Source organism: Gorilla gorilla, chromosome 1 (genome assembly GCF_029281585.2).
Source record: "Gorilla gorilla gorilla isolate KB3781 chromosome 1, NHGRI_mGorGor1-v2.1_pri, whole genome shotgun sequence".
NCBI classification, from domain to species: domain Eukaryota; kingdom Metazoa; phylum Chordata; class Mammalia; order Primates; family Hominidae; genus Gorilla; species Gorilla gorilla.
In genome coordinates this window covers 120,212,675-120,235,481 of record NC_073224.2, presented here as the reverse complement: position 1 = coordinate 120,235,481, position 22,807 = coordinate 120,212,675, and positions in this window count along the sequence as shown.

Below are 22,807 nucleotides of genomic sequence, written 5' to 3'. Positions count from 1 at the left end.
TCTAAAAATAATGAACATGTTAGCTGAGCATGAAATATCTTAATGGATGCAATTCCTTAGAAAGGAACTGGTAAACACAACAAAATCTTAACATAAACATATTTATGTGGTGAAATATTTGATGCTCAAATTTGGACGTGGATCAGTCCCATAAATAGATGCCCTACATATGACGGTGACATAGATCATTCTACAATGAGGAAAAGAAGTATAGTGTTTATATAAAATGTTACTTGAATTGTGGATTCTTTGCCTCTAAAAGAAAACTTAGTAACTCTCTAACCCAGCCTCTTCAAATTAGAGTTGGGAAACTGAGGCCCAAGGAGTGACCTACACTAAAACACATAGCTATTTAATGGCAGTGAGAAGAAGATCCCTGATATGATGACTCTCAATCCTCATGGCCCTTATTAAGAACAAGGTGTGTATTACTATTGTAATACTCAAACATCTAATCAGTACACAGATTCAAGACAGGGCACCCGCAAACAAGAAAAAAAAATTGAGCCCTGGACCAACCTTGAGATAAGAAGAATGACATCTGCAAAAACCTGTGGCTAGTATAAAAATGCGAAATATATTGCTTACAAGTAGAAGACATAAATGACTTAAAAACTATATGTACTTATGCATATATAGAATATTATGAAGTATGAGTCTATATCACACCAAATCTCTGGTTTCAGAGTAAATGCAGTTAGATGGATGCTTGGCCTTATGCATATAAAATGTCTGTGGGATTGCTGGTATTCTTCACTTTTCACCAGGTGTCTTCTTGTCAGCTTCACAGATACCTACTAGGTAGGACCTCATCCTCTCCCTTATATGAAGGTGTATAGTAGGAAAGTACTTCCTAGTGTGTGAAAAAGAACAGCACCTTCTGTTGCCTTGTATCTGGACAATGTCCTGGCCACTAGAGCAGTGACTGGTTACTCTGTGACCTGCAAAACACATGAGTGCCTGTAGGCCTTCTCACCTCTAGGCAGTGTGGAAGGATAACTACTCCTAAGTTCTTATAGCACCTCTCTACTATACAAGAGAATAATTAGCCCTGCTCCTATGCCAAGGGTATGAAGTCAACTTCTAACCTCTGGAAACCTTCCAAGTGCCTCTCTTTCCCAGTTTAGGGGCCCAACTTCCAACTGACCAACACAGTCCTCCCATTCACATGTAGGAGGAACCTACTGATACACTCCCCTAGACAAAAGGCCCTTGGGATTTGGACAAAGGGCCTTTGGGATTTGGACAAAGGGCAGCATCCCTTCCTAGCTATGCAACCCATGTGATTTCAGGAGAGGATCTTTGCAATGTCATTTCAAATCCAAAGCTGCTGAGCACCCTCCAAGAGAGACAAGCATGGTGGCAGTCTGCTAGACCAGAGGGTGACTGACTCATTCTCTGAGCGCAGCGCAGACACAGTGATTATTCGCCCATCTGTGAGGTCTCGATTCTTCTTTGAATGACAATGGTGAGCATTCATTCTTACATTTAACCTTTGTTTATTGAGGACCCACTGTGTGCCAAACATTGTTCTAAATGCTGAAAATAGAGCAACACATGAGACAAAGTCTACTGGAGAAAAGCAGTACACTGAAGCAAAAAAACCCCCAATATTTGATTTTAGATATTGCTAAATGCTATGAAGAAAAATAAGCAGGGTAAAGAACACAGGATGGGGGCTCGACGTGCTGGTGCTGGGTAGCATTTTAGAGAGGGCTGTTGGAGAAAGCCTCTCTGAGGAAATACATTGGTACCCTCTGCCTAGAGACTTAGGCCTGCTGGACCAGCTTATACAGTTGCTGCCACTGGCACTGCCTTTTCTTTTCTCATCCTATTAAAATGTTCTGAGTGCTCACGCTACCAAAACAGTCTGTGCAGGTCACTTACCTTTCCACAGCTGGCCCCAGCCTCATCCTTTACCCTGAGCTTGGTCTTTCACCAAACAGACCCAGAACCACATGTCTTCCTGCTGTCCCTTCACCACCTTCTCTTTGCCCACAGCCACTCAACAACTTGCCAGGCCATTGCTGCTCCCCAGAAAGCCTAGCCCCAGCTGGCCCAGCGGACAAGGCTGCCTGTGCTGAATATTTATCCACCCAAATGGCCTTCCCCTCACTTCTACCACTGCCCGGAAACTTCCAGAGAACAAGGTAAACGTATTGGGCAAAACAACCTTCCTCTCCAGGGAGAGGGGAAGAGGAGGGGCAGTGTATGATGGGATGGGATGGTAAAGGAAGGGCCGACTGAGGAGAGAGGAATGGGTAAGGAGGAAATGAGACTGGGTGGGAGTGGGGGACTCTGGAGGGAATACCCACTTCCCACAGGAATGCTGTTTGCAGGGGCTCCCTCCAGTGGCCCTGCCCAATGAACACATATCACCAGAGTGCTATGACAAGGCGAGTAGCCAGAGCCAGCCTCTGTGATGCTGTGATTTATCCAACTCTCCTCACTGCTGTCTCTGGCTGCCAGTTTTCTTGCTGATGTTTGGGGTGGAGAGAATTTAAGGGGAGAAGAGGGCCAACTTAAGAGCATGCACAGCCAATACCCTTTTCCATACTTAGATGTGCTATCTCATTTATCAGTATTAGTAGTCGAAATAATAGCTAATGTGGGTTGAGTGTATACTACATGCTTACTAAAGTGCTTTGCATGCGTTATCTCCTGTAATTCTCACAACCACCCAGTGAGGTAGGTACTTTTATTGTCTCCATTTAACAGATGAGGAATTTGAGGCTTAAAGAAATTAGATGACTTGCTTAGGGCCATGAAGCCATGTTTATCAGCTTATCAAAGTGCCTGCCCCTACCCATCATCCTCTAGAGTTGTCCTTTGATAGAGGGGTAGCTGTGCCACGCACACACCCTCCCCTTGGTGCCTGCACTGCATCTTTCCATCCATGTGCCTAGGGAAAGCTTCAGCTCATGTAATGCTTAAGGAATGCTGCGTCTGCAGTACACACAGCTGCCCAACCAGTGGGACCAGTGGAGGCCAAAACCAAGCCTGTGCTCTCTATGCCAAGTCAAGCATGTGCCTTGCCTTGAAGTTGAACTATCTGGAGGAAGGGGAGCATTTTTCTACTTTGCAAGAAAACACTATAGGATAATGGTGGCCCTGTGAAAACTCCCCCACCAGGGCACCGTCATTCACTACCACATGGGTGAGGCTGGCTCCATCCACACTCCTCTGCACCTTCCAGCCCATTCTCAACTCTGCTTCTAGAACTATCTTTAAAAATTAGCGTGCCATCCTCCTTTGTGAATGTCCATTTTATTTTTTAATAAAATTCAAGTTCCCAATCTAGGCATAGAAATGTTTCACAGTCTTGTTCCAGACCCTCACTAGTGCCATTTTCAGCCACTCTCCAGAGATTAAATATTCCTGCAAACTCAGTTTCCTCACTTCCCCAGAGAGGCCAAGTCTTTTTCTTTTATGACCTGGGCCTTTGCATTTACTTCCCCTTTACTCACAATGCTCTCCCCTAACCTCATTTTTTACCCAGAAAATTCCGATGATTCCACTGTGACCCAACTCAGACCACACGTAACCACACATATCGTTACAAAGCTTTCCGTTTCTTTCAGAAGCATTAGCTGCTCCGTTCTCTGAGTCCCACATACATACATTGTTTTAACTGAATTTACCTGTTTCTCCCATCTCTGTGTTTGAGACCCAAGACTCTGGAGCCAAGTTCGGGCCCTGGCTCCAATTATTCTAAGTGTATGACATTGAACATGTTACTATATCTCCTCAAGCCTCCATTTTCATCCATAAGATGGGACAATATATGTACCAATCTCAAATGCATGTTATGAGGTTTCCATGGGATAATGTATAGTGCTTATCAGAATAGGAATACATGGGAAGTGCTCAATAAATGTGAGCTATTTTCATTACCTTTGTATTTATAATATGCACAGGAATTAATATAGGATAAGCTAAAATCAGTTTTAATTCTTTAATATATTAATGATTTGTGGTTTCCACCAACTATATCCATCTGCATATGATACATTACTAACTCAACAGTCAGCCAGAAATCATCCCCATCTTCTAAGACAGGAAGCATAGGTAAATTAATAGTCATCCATGGAATACACCACACATGCACACATGTAGAGTTATCTACAGGTCTGAAAGCCCCACTCGACTCATGATAAAGGCCCAGTCTATGCCTTTTCTCTTTTACCTTGGTTTTTCCCATAGCACGAATGCTGTGATAAGCACTATAGCAGACTGGTCAGGAGCACAGACTCTGTCAAACCTAATTTTTAAAGATAGGTCTAGAAGCAGAGGGCCAGTTTTCAGGGCTGCTCACCCATGATAGGTCAGGCAGAGGGGGATGAGCGGGCACTCACATCCAATGTGTGTGTACGAGCAATTGCCAAAGTTAAGGACGACAAGGGGTAAATTTTTTTTTTTTTTTTTTGAGACCAAGCCTCGCTCTGTTGCCCAGGCTGGAGTGGTGCAGTGCGTAATCTTGGCTCACTGCAACCTCCACCTCCCAGGTTCAGGCAATTCTTCTGGCTCAGCCTCCTGAGTAGCTGGGATTACAGGCATGTACCACCATGCCCGGCTAATTTTTTGTAGTTTTAGTAGAGACGGGGTTTCGCCATGTTGGCCAGGCTGGTCTCAAACTCCTGACCTCAGGTGATCCGCCCACCTAGGCCTTCCAAAGTGCTGGGATTACAGGCGTGAGCCACCGAGCCCAGCCAGACAAGGGGTACATTTTTAAGATAGAAGGAAAAGTCATCAGGGAAGGTGGGTTAGATCAGCTGTGAAAGTCCCCTCAAATATGCAAGTGCTCACAGATGATTTTCAGGAAATACTGTTCGTTTTACTGTGATAATGGTATATTTGTTGTTAAAAGAAAAAAGAGTCCTTATCTTTTAAGAGATACTTACTGATGTCTTCATGGATGAAATGATGTGATGTTTGGGATTTGCTTCAAAAAGTCTTAAGGCGTAGTGAGAAAGAAGGATAAGAAAATAAATGAAATGTACTTATTGGTGTTGTGTATATTTGAATCCATTTCACTATTCTCTTGGCTTTTGGAGATGTTTTAACAGTTTTCCATAAGAGTGTTTTTTAAAATGTAGTTGCTCAGAAAATTTGTGCCAGTTGATTTTTACTCACCAGGAAGTCGACTGCCACCTGAACTAAGGCCACCACCCTCTTTCACAGAGCTCCACCCTTTAGCACAAGTCACCTCATGCCACTCAGAGAACCACCTCCAGCCCTGGTTACTTTTTGTGAATGCACCAGGTATTGCTCCACAGAGTCATCTCTGGAGAAAGTTTTTTTCTTTGTCTTTGGTCAATGATCCTCTGTCCCTCTTGGCAGACTGACTCCAGTGGCCTTTTATTTTCAGTTATTCCATCCTAACCCCAGGGAATCCTAAGAGGACCCGCCCCCATATACATATCTACCAATCACACCACCTTTCTCCTGATTCAAGAAGCCCCTGAAATCTTCCCTTTTTCTGATATATTGCTGGAATGATCAGCAAGGAGATGAAGAACTCCCTCCTGACCTGGAAATACTTACTGAAATGAAGCAGGAAATTCCAACAATTTCTCTCTCCATTATCTCAAGAATAATTAAACTGTTTAATTCATTGTTAAAAAGGTTTCCTGCCATAAATGCTAATATAGTGAGTGCTATTGAGCTCTTTACAAGCACAAGACATGTTCTAAGTACTTAACATGAGTTAACTTAATTAATCCTCCTAACAATGCTACTGGCTAGGTACTATATTTTCCCTATTTTACAGGTGGAAAAACTGAGGCACAGAATTAAGTAATTGGTTCAAGGCAACAGCCAGTTAGTAGGAGATGGAGAATTGAGCACAGAAGCCTATCCATGGCCCAAAGTTGCCCTGCGGGGTGTACTGGGGTAGCTGACAGCTGGGGGCTGGCTAAATACAGCCACAGGTAAAGGGGAAGCTATCAGGGACTGCTGGAACATGTTAGAGTGGATATGCTGCCAGATCCCAATTTAGGCAGATTTTAAAGATTAAATAAAAATCGGGTGGACACTTTCAGCCATTGGTCAGGCACTAAAGTCAGGAGGGAACTTTGGAGTGAGGACCTCCTAGACCTCCCTGGCAGCAGCAGCCTGGAGCCTGAGGGTCATTTACAACAGGCCAGGGTCTCTCTTTGAGGTCTGTTGCATATTCTGTGTCTGTGAGTCCCTCAGGCCCCTGGTAGAGAGGGCTCAGCTGACCTGAGTGGTTAAGTGACTTGCTCACAGTCTCAACATCCTGCAGGGCAGAGCCACCTAGAAGCCTTTCACACCAATCCTGTGCTCCTTCCACACATAGACCCCACACTGTCTACCCTGGGCTGCGGCCTAGGGACTAATAGCATCAGCAAAAACTGCATAGGCATAGCATTCACCCTGTGCGAGGCACTGTCCATTATTACCTCATTTAATCCTCTAAAAATTCAGTGAAGTAGAAGGTGTTATTATTCCTAAATTATAGATGAAGACACTGAGACACGAAGTTAGGTGATATGCCCTAGGTCACATTGCTAGTTAGGATTGAAATGGGAAAATGAGTCTTTAGGGCAATACAATTAAAAAGCGAATACTTTGATAAAAGGAAAAAAAATACGTTTCCTTTGTTGTGAAAAGAAAAATACACGACAGCAACTGAAAGTGAGAACAGGTTTTCCCTTAAGCGGCGTAGGCCCTGGACTAGAAATGGGCCTTGCTCAGTGGACTTGTCCTCTGGTGCCACTCGGAGAGTCCGAAACTTCAGAGGGACTGTAAAGGAGCAGGTGAGGGAGGCCTCCGTGTGGGCTGGTTCTGCGTGTGTCTGGAGAAGGCTCTGTGCTGACATCATGCCTTATATAAGCTCTGGATCAAGCCTGGGGGAGGAGATCCCGATGAGTCACTCTCACCAGAGGATCCTGACGAGGATGCTTAGACTTTGGGAAATATTCAGAAAAGCTTAGTGGTTAGTGCCCTTGCACAATGCCCACTAAATGGAGAAAGAAATGAGTGTCCTTCTTAATTTAGGCTAGATATGGGCACTAAAGGCCTTACACAAAGAAAGTGATCCCCTCCGGGATCGCACACCCATCTTCGGCCGGCAGACGTCTACGCAGCCGCACACCTCCATCGCCTTGTTCTTTATACCTGGCTCTGGTTCCTAACCTCGCTGTCAACACAGCCTAACGCCAGGCACCTGGTGTTACTGTGAGGTGGTGTGAGTGGAAGAAACTATCACTTGCTGCAATAGTAGCTAACTCTTGATTTTTTTAAAAAGTGTAAATCTGAGACTGAAAGTTGTGGGTGACGTTTAATGTGAAGTTCGGGTGTCCCTGGATGGGCTTGGTGTGTGGTGGACAGCGTCTGCCTCGCAGGCCGCGCTCCTTTCCGCGTCGGATCTGCATGTGGGCTGGGATTTGTCTTTGGCTTCTTGTCTGGTTTGGGATGAGACCCTCGCGTCCCAGGGGAGGGGGGCAGGTGTTGCTCCAGTCGAGCGAATGGAACCAAATTACAGGCCCGTCTGTCACTTCCTCTGGGAGAAGGTGGGGGAGGCGGGACGGGAGCGGGGTGGGCGGGGGAGGGGCCAGGCGGGCCCGAGCGGAAAGCGGAGAGCCCCGCCCCCAGGCCGCCGCGGCCGGCGCAGCCTACACGCCAGGCCCAGGGGCTTCGACCGCAGCTCCCGGGCCGCGCCACCTCGTTCGGCAGGCGCCTCAGACCGGGCCGCGTCTAAGGGGCGCCGGCGAACGCCTCACACTGGAAGTGTTTTCCACTGAATTGACTGACGTGTCTTCTGACGGCACTGACTCGGGGGCTGCGTCTGTTCTGCTGAAAACAGAAACATCCTCCACACAGATCTGTTTCCCTGGGTCTTCAGTCTAGGATAAGCCGCTCGCTTGCTCACGCACGCACTCTCAGGACGCCACACCAGTGGGCGCCTGTGGACACGGTGATCCCTGCCCCGGGTTGGCTCGCTCGCCGCTCCTCTCAGGGTGCGGACCTCAGGGAGAGCGGGCGGACGCGGACGCCGCAGGTGGGATCGCGGCCACGGGACCTTGGAAGTCACTCGGAGGCTGTCGGACGTAACCGGCGATAATGATGACACCTCGCTGTCTGCGGCAGTCTCGGGAGAGCGTCCCTCCACCGAAGGCCCCAGTGGGGCGCAGCACTGTTAGTCTGAGCTACCTGAGAAAAACACCAACAGATAACGCCGGCCTTTTGTGGACAGCAGTGGACAGGAATAATAAATTGCCGTTATTTTGTTTGCTGTTATAAATAGAGCAACAAAGACTATAGGAGAGAATGAGGGGAAAACAAGATCTCAAACCAGACAGAGCGTTTCTAATAAGAAACAAGTTCTTGTCAAATTCTCCAGACTTCAGTGGAGAAAACTGTTTCATATGCCTTGTTCTTTCTCCTTGCCTCTGGGGTGGGAAAGGCGAAAGAAATTGTCAGTTCCTGGGAGCTCTTTCAGTAAGAAAAGAGCTGAGGCAGAGAGGGCGGATGTACTGCGGGCCCAGGAAGACACACACACATTCCTTCCCCTTTTCTTTGACAAAGTGATTGACAGAGATAATTTCCCATGTGAGAGGATAAAAGAATTGCTAGCAGATAATGGCCCGTGTTTAGATTGTGGCTGATAAGACTCTGTCCATCCCATGTCAAGAGATGACTGAAAAGTGAAAAATTAATTCCATTATCCAGCTGTTGCTGCTGTTAAGTGCCAAAATACCCAGATGTTTCCAAACATCTGAGTATTTGACAGCACGTTTTTACTATAGATCCAGATGTTTGGTATTGTGTAGACAAAGACCAAACCTAAACACGGAAAAGAAAAATAACTAACTGGGAATAAGGAAGCCAAGAGGTGGTTAAGAGGGCAGCAAGAAGGGGAATTGAGTGGTGATGGGAAAGAAAAGGAGAAATTAAAGACAAAAAATGTAAAGAAAGGTAAAACACAAAAACCAGTAAATTTTTTAAAAAAGAACAACATTTTGTTTCTTCATAGCCCACACCTTCGCCTCATTCTTACCTGGCTCCATGAAAAGCATTTCTGCTTGTCCAGGTCTGGGTTATATGGGGGGTGGGGGGGTTGGGGGAGGCCGGAGGGGAAGGTTTAAAAGAATGACTGGGAAGAGAAATCCTGAGGAGACCTAGGGAAGCAAACTTGGCACTAATGCCTGGGCATTAGGCTTACCCAGGGAGGGCAGCTGTATGAAGGGGAGAGGCTACAAAGTGGAAAAGTGATTAATATACTGGGGTGGGGGCAGGGGTGATTTTCACACTCAGCAATGAAAAGCCAAAATTCCAGTCAAGGATATTCACATTAAGCAAAGCACTGAAATGTCTTGATTAGTCAACTTTGTTTCCAGTTATCGTCAAGATGTTGAGCTCCATATAGACAGAGCCAATGATAATGTAACAGAAGGAAAAGGGTAATTGAGTGGGGGAAGGTTGTGCAGTTTGGTGACAGATTTAGAGGAGGGGACATCATGTGATTGAGGTGATGGTGGGAGTGTTAGGCTTTCAGCACAGCTCACAAAGGCTCCTGTAATTCCCAAGCTGTCTGTTATCTATGAAATGCAAATCAGGAGGGGAGTGACATCATGTCGGATTGTGGCCACAGGGAGTAATTATTTAGACATTAAAGGCTATTGGAGGGAGTGGTTGACAATATTAATGATGTCCAGATGGACAGAGTGTGATGCTAAAATTATTTTCTAGTACAAAGAACAAGAGAATTTTTATCAGGTTTACTCTTCTATTGGACAGTCTATCTTTTGGAGGTTTGCCCCTCAAAGAGATGGTGATACTAAGAGATGGCCTCTGGAATCAAAGCACAGAGGGGATTGTGGAAGGAGCTTTGTTCTCCAGCTTCTCAGAGGAAAGGCACAGTCAATATGTGAAATATTCACACAATAATTTTGACTATTAAAAAGGGAAATTATCTAAGGGTAGTGTATGTAACAAGTCCCTCCATCTCATTCTTCCTCTCTTATCCAAATATAGCAGCACACAGGAACTTGTTGCTTTTCATGGTATTGTTCCCTCTCCACCCCCTGCAATACAAACACTAGTACAGACACCTTGGTCCTTAATGCTGGTATCAGCTGTATAACCACAGATAACAGTATTATCAGCCATTGATTTTTAAAAATGGTCTACATGAGGCGAAATGCAGCCTAGCTAACACCATAGCATAAACAAAAAAAGGAGGAAGCCACAAACCAGGACTCAAATTGGGAAAGATTCACAGGCAATGGGAAGATCCAGAGGCCATGTATGCTGATCTGGGCTGTAGACCTGACAATGCCACTGGAAGTTCTGCTCTCTTCCCAGAGCAGATAACCAATATTTGAGTGGGAACTCACAGGGGGATCCAAACCAGCTGCCTATCTTTCTGAATCATGTGAGAATGAATGATGCAGCCAAAATAAACAAAAATGTGCCTCTGATATATGTGGATTCTTGCATGAAATTAAAGGGACCGGGGCACAGGTAAATTTTTTTAGCTTTTTACATTTAAAAGTCATGAAATTGGTAAAGAAAGGAGGATTTGGAAAGTGAATAGAAACACCCGAAGACAATTTCAATGATTTCCCTCACCCCGTCCTTAGGTTGTGGCTTACAATACCAACATGCAAGGCTTTTGGGAAGGGTCAATTTAACATGATTCCCCTAAGCTAGGAGCTTTCTAAATGGTCCCATAACCCCTTGTACCGGCCTCCATCATAACACTGATATCACTGCACTATACTGGCATATTTATTTCTCTCATTTCTCTCCTAGGTTATGAGCTTTTCAAAGGCAGGTAATCTGACTTATTGGCCATTGAATCTTCAGCACCTGTGATGTGCCTGGTATGTAACATGCCCTCAATATTTTAATATAAACTAGAAGAACATCATAGCAAGCTTTGCAAACTGTTCAAGACGGTGTAACAAGGAAATCTCACAGGGAGGGAGATAAATGTTATGAAATCATTAAACCTATTATTATGGAGGATAATAAATATGATATATAAAGAACAACAACAGTGGAGAAGTTACCCAGTAATTATTAATATAAAATAGTTAGAAGAGGATCAGGAATGAAATGTGTTGTCTCAACCATAGGCCAGTAATTCAATTCAGTTATTTCAATTCAATTCAACAGATACTTACTGAGTACTTACGTGCCATTGTGTATCATATACAGTATGAATAACTGTAAAAGGAATATACAATTTTACAGCAAGAAGATAAATATTTTATAGAAAGTACTTAACATTTTGGTGTTTGGGGACACATGAATAGAAAATGTCAGTAGTTCAAGTGGAAAGCAGTACAGCATCATGGTTTAAATTGAGGGTTGACAATACAATATGAAAATGGCATAAAATTCAAATTTCAAGGTAGGTAAATAAAGTTTTATTGGAACATAGCAACACTTTATTTATGTGTTGTTTATGACTGTCCTTGAGCTGACAATGGTAGAGTTGAGTAGTTGTAAGAGAGACTTTACGGTCCACAAAACCTATTACTGTTTGGTCCCTTACAGAAAGTTTGCAAACTCCTGGTGTAGAGGAAGAGCCCTAGAATTGGAATGCCTGGTTTCAAATCCCAGTGCTGACACTCCTTGCTAGTCACAAGATTTGAATAAGTTACTTTTCTCTTCTTTGATTTCATCATCTATAAAATAGGTATAATAATAGTACTTTCTTCAAGGGACTTTTGAAGGAAAAAAGTGTTCAAAATGGTGTTTAGAGTGTGTCCAGAAAACATAAAAAGTTCTCAAAACTCAACAATAAGATAACACACAGTTCAATTAAAAATGAGGCACAAGATTTAAACAACCACTTCACTAAAGAAAAGATATAAATGGCAAATAGCACATGTAGAGTTGCTCAATATTATTAGTAATAGGGAAATGCAAATTAAATCCATGATAAGATATCACTATACTACTGTTAGATTAACTTAAAAAAAAAAACTTATGATACCAAGGTCTGGCAAAGATGTTGAACAATTGGAACTCTCATACATTGCTGGTGGGAATGTAAAATGGCCCAGCTATTTTGGAAAATAATTTGGCATTGTCCTTCCTACCCTTATCAATGAGTCTTTACTTTGTGCTTCATTTAGGTGCTATAGTCACTTACCTGGATTCCTTAGGTCTTAGGAAGATACTTTTGTGCATGAATAGTTGTTCAAATTGATGTTTTTGTGAGGGGATGAGCACTAGAAAGTCCTATTGTGCCATCTTGCTGATGTCAGTCTTAAGATAAGTACATTTGACACTAGAATTAAGAAAGATAATTCAGAAAATAGAAAACTATTAAAGTAACTGAGTAGTATCCTCAGGAGATTATATTAGTAAAGATATTGTATTATTATTATTATTATTTTGAGACAGAGTCTCACTCTGTTGCCCAGGCTGGAGTGCAGTGGTGTGAGCTCAGCTCACTGCAACCCCTGCCTCACAGGTTTAAGCAATTCTCCTGCCTCAGCCTCCCGGGTAGCTGGGATTACAGACATGTGCCACCACACCTGGATAATTTTTTTTGTATTTTTAGTAGAGACAGGATTTCACCATGTTGGCCAGGCTGGTCTGGAACTCCTGACCTCAGGCGATCCTCCCGCCTCAGCCTCCCAAAGTGTTGGGATCACAGGCGTGAGCCACTGCGTCCAGCCTCAGATATTGTATTCTTAAAGGAACAAGATAAGAGAAAGTAAAATCAGAGATAAATATAACTTTTTAGAGTAGAACAACATAATTCATGCAGAAAAACTAGAAGAGTTAGAAAATAAAGACAGGAAAATCTTTCACAACATTGAACAAAAATATGAAAAATATAAGAGAAAACATAAATCATGGATATTAACATCTGAAGATCAAAAATAGTAATTGTAGAAAGAGAAAATGAAATCAATGGAGGGGAGAATATTATAAAGAAGTAGCACAATAAAAATTTCTATAAAGAAAAGGATACTTCAGTATGCACATTATTAGGAAATTTTAGATCTTCAAAGATACACAGAAAATTCTGAGTTTTCAGGAAGAAAAAAAAAGGTATCCTATAAAAGAACATGATTTGTATTGCTATCAGCAACGTATTATGCCAAAAGAAAATGAAGCAGTATCTTCAAAGGGTTGAGAGAAAAATGATTTTGAAATTGGAATTGTATACCCAGCAAAGTTATCAATCAATTGTGAAGACAAAAATAAAACCTTTTTTAAACAAGCAAAGCCTCAAGACATTTGCCTTTCACATGCCCTTTCTTAGTACATTATTTGAATACATACTGCAAGAAAAATAAGGGCTTAAACAGCCACAGCAAAACCAAGATAATATGAAAGCCAAAAAAGAGTGAATGCTGTTTAGGAGAGCAAAGAAGCAAAGTCCCAGGATGATAATGGCATAACTAATCTAGAAAGAAAATGGTCTAGTTTGGAGCAGAGAGAGAAGGTATTAGGATGGAGGTCCCTCATTATCAGAGGGATTCTATATACTTGAGGTCTGTGGAAAAATAAACTTGAAGGTATGCAAAAGAAATTGGAAAGGTCACTAGAAACATCAGGAAAAATACAAAGCTTCATACAAATTTTAAAGTTAAAAATATAAAGCAGCCATCCAAATATGAGCAGTTAGTGGGCTTCAAGTAGAAAACAGGAATCTATTCTCAAAGGTAAAATGTGTTAAAAGGGCATAGTCCAGATGTGAAACACCAAAATGTAACAAAATATTTAGCAGTTAGAATATTGCAAGAAAGGAATAAGTATTTAGCTTTGATGTTAGAAACATGTCTTTTGAGAGGCACAGAGTTTGGGACTTTGGGACCATAGTACACTATGCCACTTTGCATTGAATATTTGCATGGTCATAAACTGTAAATGTGGTTTGTAGTTTGTTTTTCACTTTTTATTCTGAAAAATTTTGAACACATATAAACATATTGTACAGTACAATGAACTCCTTATGCCTATTACCCAGCCTCAATGCTGATCCATCTCATGGTCAATTTTCTTTCATTTATACTCCCCACTCCCTGTATTATTTGGAAATATATTCTAAGTCATTATATCATGAAATCCATAAATAGTTTAGTATTTAGCTCTAAATGATAGTTTTTCAAACTCTATACATTGCTTGATATGCCCCCTAAGTCCCTTTTAATCCATAGGATATTTCTTCTTCTTCTTTGCATTTATTTTTATTTATGTATTTTTTTTTGTAGAAACCAAATAGTTTTCTCTATTGAGTTTCTCGCAGTTTGGATTTTTCTAATTAAATCCCCATTGTGGGGATTTTGCATTTTCTATAAATTGGTAAGTAGATCTAGAAGCTTGACCAGATTCAGTTTTCAATTGCTGGCAAATCCGCTTCATAGGCAGTGGTATGTGTTTCTATCAGAAGGCTCATGATGTCTAGTTGATTCTCTTTTTTTGATATTAGCAGCCACTGATGACCATTGCTTAGGTTCATTAATTCATTAGCAGTTATAAATTGTTTTTATAATTCTATTATTCTTTCTTCATCTATTATTTGGGACACTTTATGAAGATAAACTTCCTGTCATCAACCATTTGGTTAACCTTAGGTACATCTCATCAAATAGGAAAGACAGGATCAGCTGTTGTTTCTTTACATTAATTTACCAGTTTTCATTAATGAGTTGATTCTCTAGCATCTTCCAAAGGTGACTAATAAGATTTTTAAATGTTTTCTATGTGTTATAAAATCATGGTTTTAAAGTAGATGATGTGTTTCCATCCATTGCAGTTATTATCCTTATTAATACTTAAATTGCCCCATTCTTGGCCAATGACAGCCTTTTCAGGTTGGCTTCTAGGTCTTTTCAACATGATCTCAGTAGTGTTTCATAATATTCTTGCTTTTGATATGACAAGATGTTCCAAGTTTGTTTTATACATTTCCTTCCTCAGATCGTGAATCAGCCATTTCTCCAAGGTACCCTAGTTCTTTTTAGTGCACAGTGGTGCTTATAAACCACAATCTGTGAACAGGGGTCCTCATTGCTACTAGCTTGGCTGTTGCTACCAAATCTTTTCAATGTAAAGAGCTAGGAAATATTTTTGATTCCTTGTTTTGCTTTAGGATAAATTATAACTTTCAATTCAAAGTCAAGACTACAGGGCTTTTAGTTGCCTTCTTTTGATTTTATGTCTCTATCTCCTTTCTTTCATGCTGAATATATCAGTTCTCAATGACACCAATATGATTCCTTTTTTATTTGCCTTATCCTACATAAAAACACAGTCTTAAGAATAACAGAAACAATATTACTGTAAAAAATATGATAACTGAAACAGTCTAAGATTTTTTTTTCTGACAGCCCTTTTTGTCTTAGATCATATACTACTAGATAAAATTGTCATATTTATTTTATTTTATTTTATTTTGGTGACAGGTTCTTGCTCTGTAGCCCAGGCTGGAGCACAGTGGTGCCATTACAGCTCACTGCAGCTTTGACCTCCCCAGACTCAAACGATCCTCCCACCTCAGCCTCCTGAGTAGCTGGGACTACAGGCACATGCCACCACACCCGGCTAATTTTTTCTATATTTTATAAAGATGAAGTTTCATTATGTTGCGTAGGCTGGTCTTTAACTCCAAGGCTCAAGCGTTCCGCCTGCCTTGGCCTCCCAAAGTTCTGGGATTACAGGTGTTAGTCACTGCACCCAGCCTATTGTATTTTACAGTTACTTGAAATAGTTTCTCTCTGTGTGGTAATGCTACCAACTGGACTTATTTGTTTCACTTTTGCTTTCTTAAATTTAGTTTTATTTTAGAATTATGTTAGAATATAGAGTTTATTTTAGAATTATTTTAGAATATATTTCAAAGGCCATATCTATAGAATTAGGTATATTTTAAGAATTTTTATTCCCATGACCCGCTCCACTCTGTTTCCTCTCTCTATATAGAAACTTGTTTTCATGGTTTGTTCTTTTCTTATTCTGCAAATAAGTGTGTGTATACGTATACACACATATCTGCACATATATGTGTATGTGCATATGTACATATGTATGTGTATATATACAGATATATATGCACACCTTCCCACATACTTGTGTATATTAATATCTCTTACTTTCTTAGATAAATGGTGGCATACTATATGTATTTATCTTCATGTTGTGTTTTCATTTAGTATATCCTGAAAATCACTCCATAACAACAGGTAGAAATATTCAGATTCCCTTTAAAAATATTTTTTGCCCAAGTCTAATGAGGTATCACTGAAAGACAATAAACTACAGGTATTTAAAGTATACAATTTGATCTCTTTTGACATGTGCATACACCAAAACTAAGATGACAAACATTTCTATTACTTCCAGAAATTTCCTTGCACTTATTTATAATTTATTTCTCCATCTACCCATTTCCAATCTCTGATCAGCTTACTGTCACCATAGATTAAATTTCATAATCTAGAATTTTATGTAAATGGAATAATAGAATATGTTATTTTATTTATGGCTTCTTTCACTAAGCACAATGATTTTAAGATTTATCTATGTATCAGTAGTTTGTTTCATTTTATTCCTGAGTAGTATCACATTGAATGGATATACCACAATTAGTTACTCATTCACCAATTTTTGGATATTTGGATTGTCTCCAGCTTTTGACTCTAACACATGAAGCTGCTATGAACATTCATGTGTCAGTACTTGTATGGACATATCATTTTATTTAAAAGTTAAATATATATGTATCACACAAGTCAATCATTCCATTCCTAGGTAATTACTTTTTTGTAGCTGCACAGTACTCTGTTGTGTAGATGTATCATAGCTAATAAGACAAGTTTCCTATGGATGGACGTTTAGGGTGTTATTAGTCTTTTACTATTATAAATAGTACTGCAATATAAAATCTTGTGCATACGTCTTTTGGTATTTTTGTTAGTGTATATGTAGGGCAAATTCCTAGAAGTAGGAAACCCCAGGCTTTTCTGAGAAAATAGCAGCAGAGGAGGGGCTAATAAGCAGAGAAATCATGTAGTTCCATGCCTTCTCATAGTGATTGGATTCTGGACACTTATCAGAGTCAAATTCGAAGGTGAACCAGAAATATCTAAAATTGTATTCAACACTCTCCTAGCCCAAATAATGAGAAAATCAAGGACAGATGCACTTTGAATTCAAAGTCCCAATAGGCTAAAAGTAAAAGGATGAAAAAAGATATATTATGCACACAGTAATCATAAAAAATCTGATGTGGCTGTATTAATATCAGACAAAGTAGACTTTAAGGCAAGAAGTAGTGCCAGAGATAAAGAGGAACATTTTGTAATAGTAAGAGGATCAATTTCTCAAGAAGACATAACAATCTTGACTGTGCATGTACCTAATAACAGAACTTTTCCCTTAGTCATATACTAAATTTTCTGTCCTTTTTTTTTTGTTTGTTTGAGATGGAGTCTCACTCTGTCGCCCAGGCTGGAGTGCAGTGGTGCAATCTTGGCTCACTGCAACCTCCGCCTCCAAGGTTCAAGCGATTATCTTGTCTCAGCTTCCTGATAGCTGGGACTACAGGCGTGCGCCACCATGCCCAGCTGATTTTTTATTTTTAGTAGAGACAGGGTTTCAACATGTTGGCCAGGCTGGTCTCGAACTCCTGACCTCAGGTGATCCGCCCACCTCGGCCTCCCAAAGTGCTAGGATTGCAGGCGTGAGCCACTGCGCCCGGCCTATATACTAAATTTTCATATGTAGTTGAGTATTCCTACATTTTTAGAAAGTTTGTTTCATTGTTCTGTCTGTCTAGTCATGGGCAAATGCCATCCTGTTTTCATTATGGCTCAGAGGAGCTTTTAATATGCCTTAATATCTGGTAGGTCTAGACCCTGGTCCCACTACTGTTCTCAAAGGTTTTCTATCAATTATTGTTTATTCTCCCTCCAAATGGACTTTATAATCAACTTGTGTAGATACAGAAAAAGAAAAAAAATCCTGGTGGTATTTTTTATTGTATTACATTGGGTTTATAAATTTAGGAAAAAAAGATGTTCAGTCTTCCTTTTCAAGAACATGTATTTTCTTCATTTATTCATCTCTTTTGTTTATTAGTTTTTGACTTTTAGAATAAAGCTATAGACAAATAGCATACTTAATAGTAGTTACAAAACAGAATGTTATCAATCTTATCAAGGTTAAAAAAAAAGTATAGCTGATTGCAGTTGAGGGATAGAAGGAGAGCAGAAGGGGTGGAAAGAAGTATAGGGATTTTAATATCCTCAACTTACAAAGTAAGAAATCAGAGTTTACAAAACAAAAAAGAGGGGTTTATGTATTTTTACTAAAGGTAGAGAAATAAAAAAAATAGTTATATAACTAAATTGTGGGAAGGAAGAAAGGCCAGGAAGGTGTATAGAACTAAAGCATCGTCCACCTTGACAGAAGTTAACAGGTAACGTCTAATGTGATACTCCTATAATTTAGAAATATGGAAGGAACCACTCTAAGAATTCAACACAAAAACAATTGAAAGTAGTTGCCCCTCAGAGAGCAGACTTGGGTAGCCAGGTAAGAGCCTGTGGTATTTTATTATAAACACCCTTTTGTACTATCTGATTTCTTAGCTATTTGCATATAACATCCAGGTAAAAATATTTTAATAATTATAGTATATCATAAATTAAAAGATAGCTGTATATTGCTAAACTTCAAGATAAATATTTTATTTATTAACTTATTTCCTTAAGTAGGAGAAAGTAATTGAGTAGTAATTAGACATCTCTTCTGCCTGGATATTAGAAGATAATACCCAGCTAACGATCAGCCTCCTACTTCTGATATAATAGCCTTGGGGAAGCCAGACCACAGTAAAATGATTATTTAATGGACAGTTGTGAGAAGTAGGCACCCTTAAAGATCTGAGCCCTGTTCTCAAACTTGGGCTGCTGCCACTTAAATTGCCTTCACCGGACCAGCACCTTTAAACCCAACCTTGTTTCGGAGGTTTTTCCCCTGAACAGCGGACAGGAAGTTGCACACCAATTAATGTGCAATAATTCCCCACCCTAGGAAGAACAAGATGGATTGAGGGTGGAGAAACAAGAACTAGACAATGAGTGTCTTTCTATCTTTTTCATCTAATCCCTGTACTCCAAGGACTTTTTTTTCTTTTTATTAAGTTCCAAGATTTAATTGGATTGCTCATGTGTACTAGGGGAAAATAAGTAGGCTGTAAATTTCTGAAGTGAGTTTACTGAATTCAGTCTACAATCACAAGTGGTGATTTGGGGAATTATTTAATAGATGATGGTGTAAAAGGACGAGGCGCCCTCAGTTAGTGTTAGAAAAGGCCCCAGCCTCAATTACACAACCAGCGCCTAAATCCTTCCATGACCTCCCAGCAAAGCCTCTCCCCACTTCCACCTGCTTCCCTCTGGCCACAGGTTGCCCTTTTATGCCTTTTATTTTTTATCCTTTAGGGCTGTCCCTTTACATATTTGGATTAAAAATATGTGGGGTGGTGAATAGAGGTGGGGTTTGGGGAACAAGTAATAGAGTACAGAGTGCGGTCTCTAGTTTTTTATCATTTTCCCCGTTTCTCCCAAGTTACATTCCAAGTTTTAAATTTACCACAAGAAAGACGATTATTAAGGGTGGGCATGGTGGCTCATGCCTATAACCCTAGCACTTTGGGCATCCGAGGCTAGCAAATTGCTTGAGCCCAGGAGTTTGAGACCAGCCTGGGCAACACGGTGAAACCCCATCTTTACAAAAATACAAAAATTAGCTAGGCATGGTGGTGTGCACCAGTAGTCCCAGGTACTTGGGAGGCTGAGGTGGGAGGATCGCTTGAGCCTGGGAGGTCAAAGTTGCAGTAAGCTGACATGGAGCCACTGTACTCAGGCCTGGGCAACAGAGCAAGACTGTCTAAAAAAAAAAAAAAAGATTATTAAGTAGACTGCATTCTCCACTTTCCTGGCCTGCATATCTTCTTCCTATGGTGAGCCTACAAGTGAATTGTAATTTGAAGAGTGCTTGGTGATTATGGTGATCATGAAATAAAAGTAAAAAGAGCTGGAGAGAGCAGAAGGACAGCTTTCCCCATGAATAAAGGAAAATCGCAATATGACAAGCATCCTCATATCTCGCAGCCTCTCACCCCTGGCCCTCATGGAGCATCTTGGGTATTAGCTTTCCAGGAAAGTGTTCACCCAAGGCTAAATAGAGTGCTACTTTGTTTTGGAGATTATTCAAAGCCAAACTACTGAAACGGTACACTTTTGTGTTTCTATTCCACTTATGATGATAGAGTGTGGAGGCAGTTAGCACAAGGTCCCAAAGCCTTCATTCCTGAATGCTGTGATTTGAAAACCACCCCATCCTACTGAACTTTCTTGATATTTGTCATTGTGAATTACTGCGTGTTTATTCTGGGAAAATGAATCATGGTTGTAAACATTTGCCTGGAACCAAGAGGCTGTCAGTCTGGGCATTGGAAGAATTACTAAGGACAAGATGACCTAACGTGACCCAGATATGGGAGGGAAGGAGAATAAAAAAAGGAGAAAAAGAATAACAAGAAAGGGGAGGGAAAAGACCAGCAGCAATGATGGAAAACTAGAAAATTTTGTGTCTGAGAAGGAATTATGACAGAATACAAGTTGGGGGACAAGTTTGCCTTTGCCTCAAGCTCCTCCCTCCCTTGTCCTTCACAGGCCAAAGGACCAGACTACCCTCAGAACCACCTGCAGAAGAATCCCATTCCCTCCCACGCTAAGTTTCTGGGTGCATAGTTAGAGGTCTTGCCTCTCTCTAACCCTGTTTTTCACCTGGCTTGGGATAATGCAGATAATGCAAAGAGTTGGGGCCTGTGCTCAGCTCTGTTAACTACTTGTGAGAGGTGGACACAAGCACAGGCCTGTAGTCAACATTTGTTTGCACCATGAATTTATTATTTATTATTGTGTCTCTGAGACAATATGACCCATAAAAAGGTGGTGCCAGTTAATCTTAGGTCAGTCTCCATTCAAATAAAGTCCACATTCTCTTTGGAGAGCAGACATCTTTGCAAGACTACTGACTACCAGACATCTCCAGCCCTTAGCTTAGGCTTGATCACTGTGACTCTGATAAGCTTCTCCTTGGCATGCTAGCCTCACACGCTCTCTCTAAGTCTACTCCAAAAGGCTTTCTGGCAGCTCTATTTTGTAGGCTTGGTCTGTCCCACCCACATATTTTCTATTGCTGATTGCCAAGATGCCTGTAGCCAATGTTTGTTTGCACCATGAATTTATTCTCTAGTAGGAGGAGGGATAAGAAGTTCAACAGCAGAATTAGTATACAAAAAGGGCAAAAAGAGGTAGTGTGGAAATATAAATTAAACTCTGTGGGATCCCAAGAGAAAAGGTGATTAATTACAACTAAGTGAATCAGGAAATGCTTCACAGAAATGGTATTCACACTGGGCTTCTGTGGGCAGGTTTCAACAGGCAAGGTGGGAAAAAGGCATTCCAAGTGAGAACAATGTAAAATGGGGACAGAGCTGGAAAAGTTCAGTGTAGGTGGAGTTCTGATCATCAAGGGCCTTCAGTGCTGTGCTCAGGAATTTGAACTTCATTCCATAGACAGTTGTGGACCACTGGAAGCTTCTAAGCAGAGGAATGGTATCAGATCTGATGATAGTGACCATTTATTGAGTACTCACTATAATCTAGGCATCGTGCTAAACACTTCACAGGCATTCACTTAGCCTTCATAATCACCCCATGAGGATGGTGGACTTGGACAGTAGTTTGAGAATGGGCTAGAAGCAAAATAAATGGTTAGGGATGATATAGTAGGAGAGGCCATGGTCTCAGTGGTTTAGTCCCTTGTCCCTAAATTGTAAGTTTACTAACAATGGCAATGAGAACTGGAGTTAGAAATCTGAGGTGGCAGAATCAGAGGACCTGGTGGCCAGTTAGCTCCTGGGGTCAAAGGAAGCAAGTGGTTAGGGGACCTAGTAAACAATGCCAGCAGACCCTTGTCTTGGGAACTTAGCTCCCCTACCTTCCACCAAAATCCCAATCTCAGGAGAAAGGGGCATTTTGCTATCCACTGAATATGAGACTTGAAGATTCAGAAGATTATAGCCATGAAGGCTTTTCCAGTTGGTCCAGGTGGGAGACCAGACAAGATGTAGAAGCAAATCAATTAGGGGCAATAAAAACACTTCCCTATCTGAAGCACTCATCATGTGGCAGGCACTGCACTAGGCACTTCATAGACCTCATCTCACTGAATATTAACAATAACCTCATGATTATGGTCCCTGCTGTACTCTAAGATAACCGAGATTTAGACAGATTAGGTAACTAGCCTGGGTTCACATACTGAGCAGAATTGAGATACACACCCAGAGTCTATGCTTATGACAGTGCAAGAAACTGCCTAAGAGGAAGACTTAGGCAGAGAAGACTATGACAGTGCAAGAAACTGCCTAAGAGGAAGACAGACTTCTCAAAAAGCAGCCAAGACAAGTCTGGCTCAAATTGGGTTCATTCTCATGTCTACTAATGCATTTATTAATTTACCCTTTCATTTATTCGTACACTAAACAATTGCTGAACACCTGCTCTGTGCAGGCATTGTGCTAGCTATTTGGGATAAAAAAAACTAATAAGACACCATGTCTGTCTTCAAGGAGACTATTCTAGAAGTGAAGGCAGGCAAGTGAACAGATAATTATAATGCACAGAGGAGGAAAGCAGCTAACCTGGCTTGTGGGGCTAAGGAAGGGAGTTGGAGAAGACTTTCTAAGGTGATACCTGAGCTCAGTCCAGGAGTAGAGGGTGGTAGGCTAAGG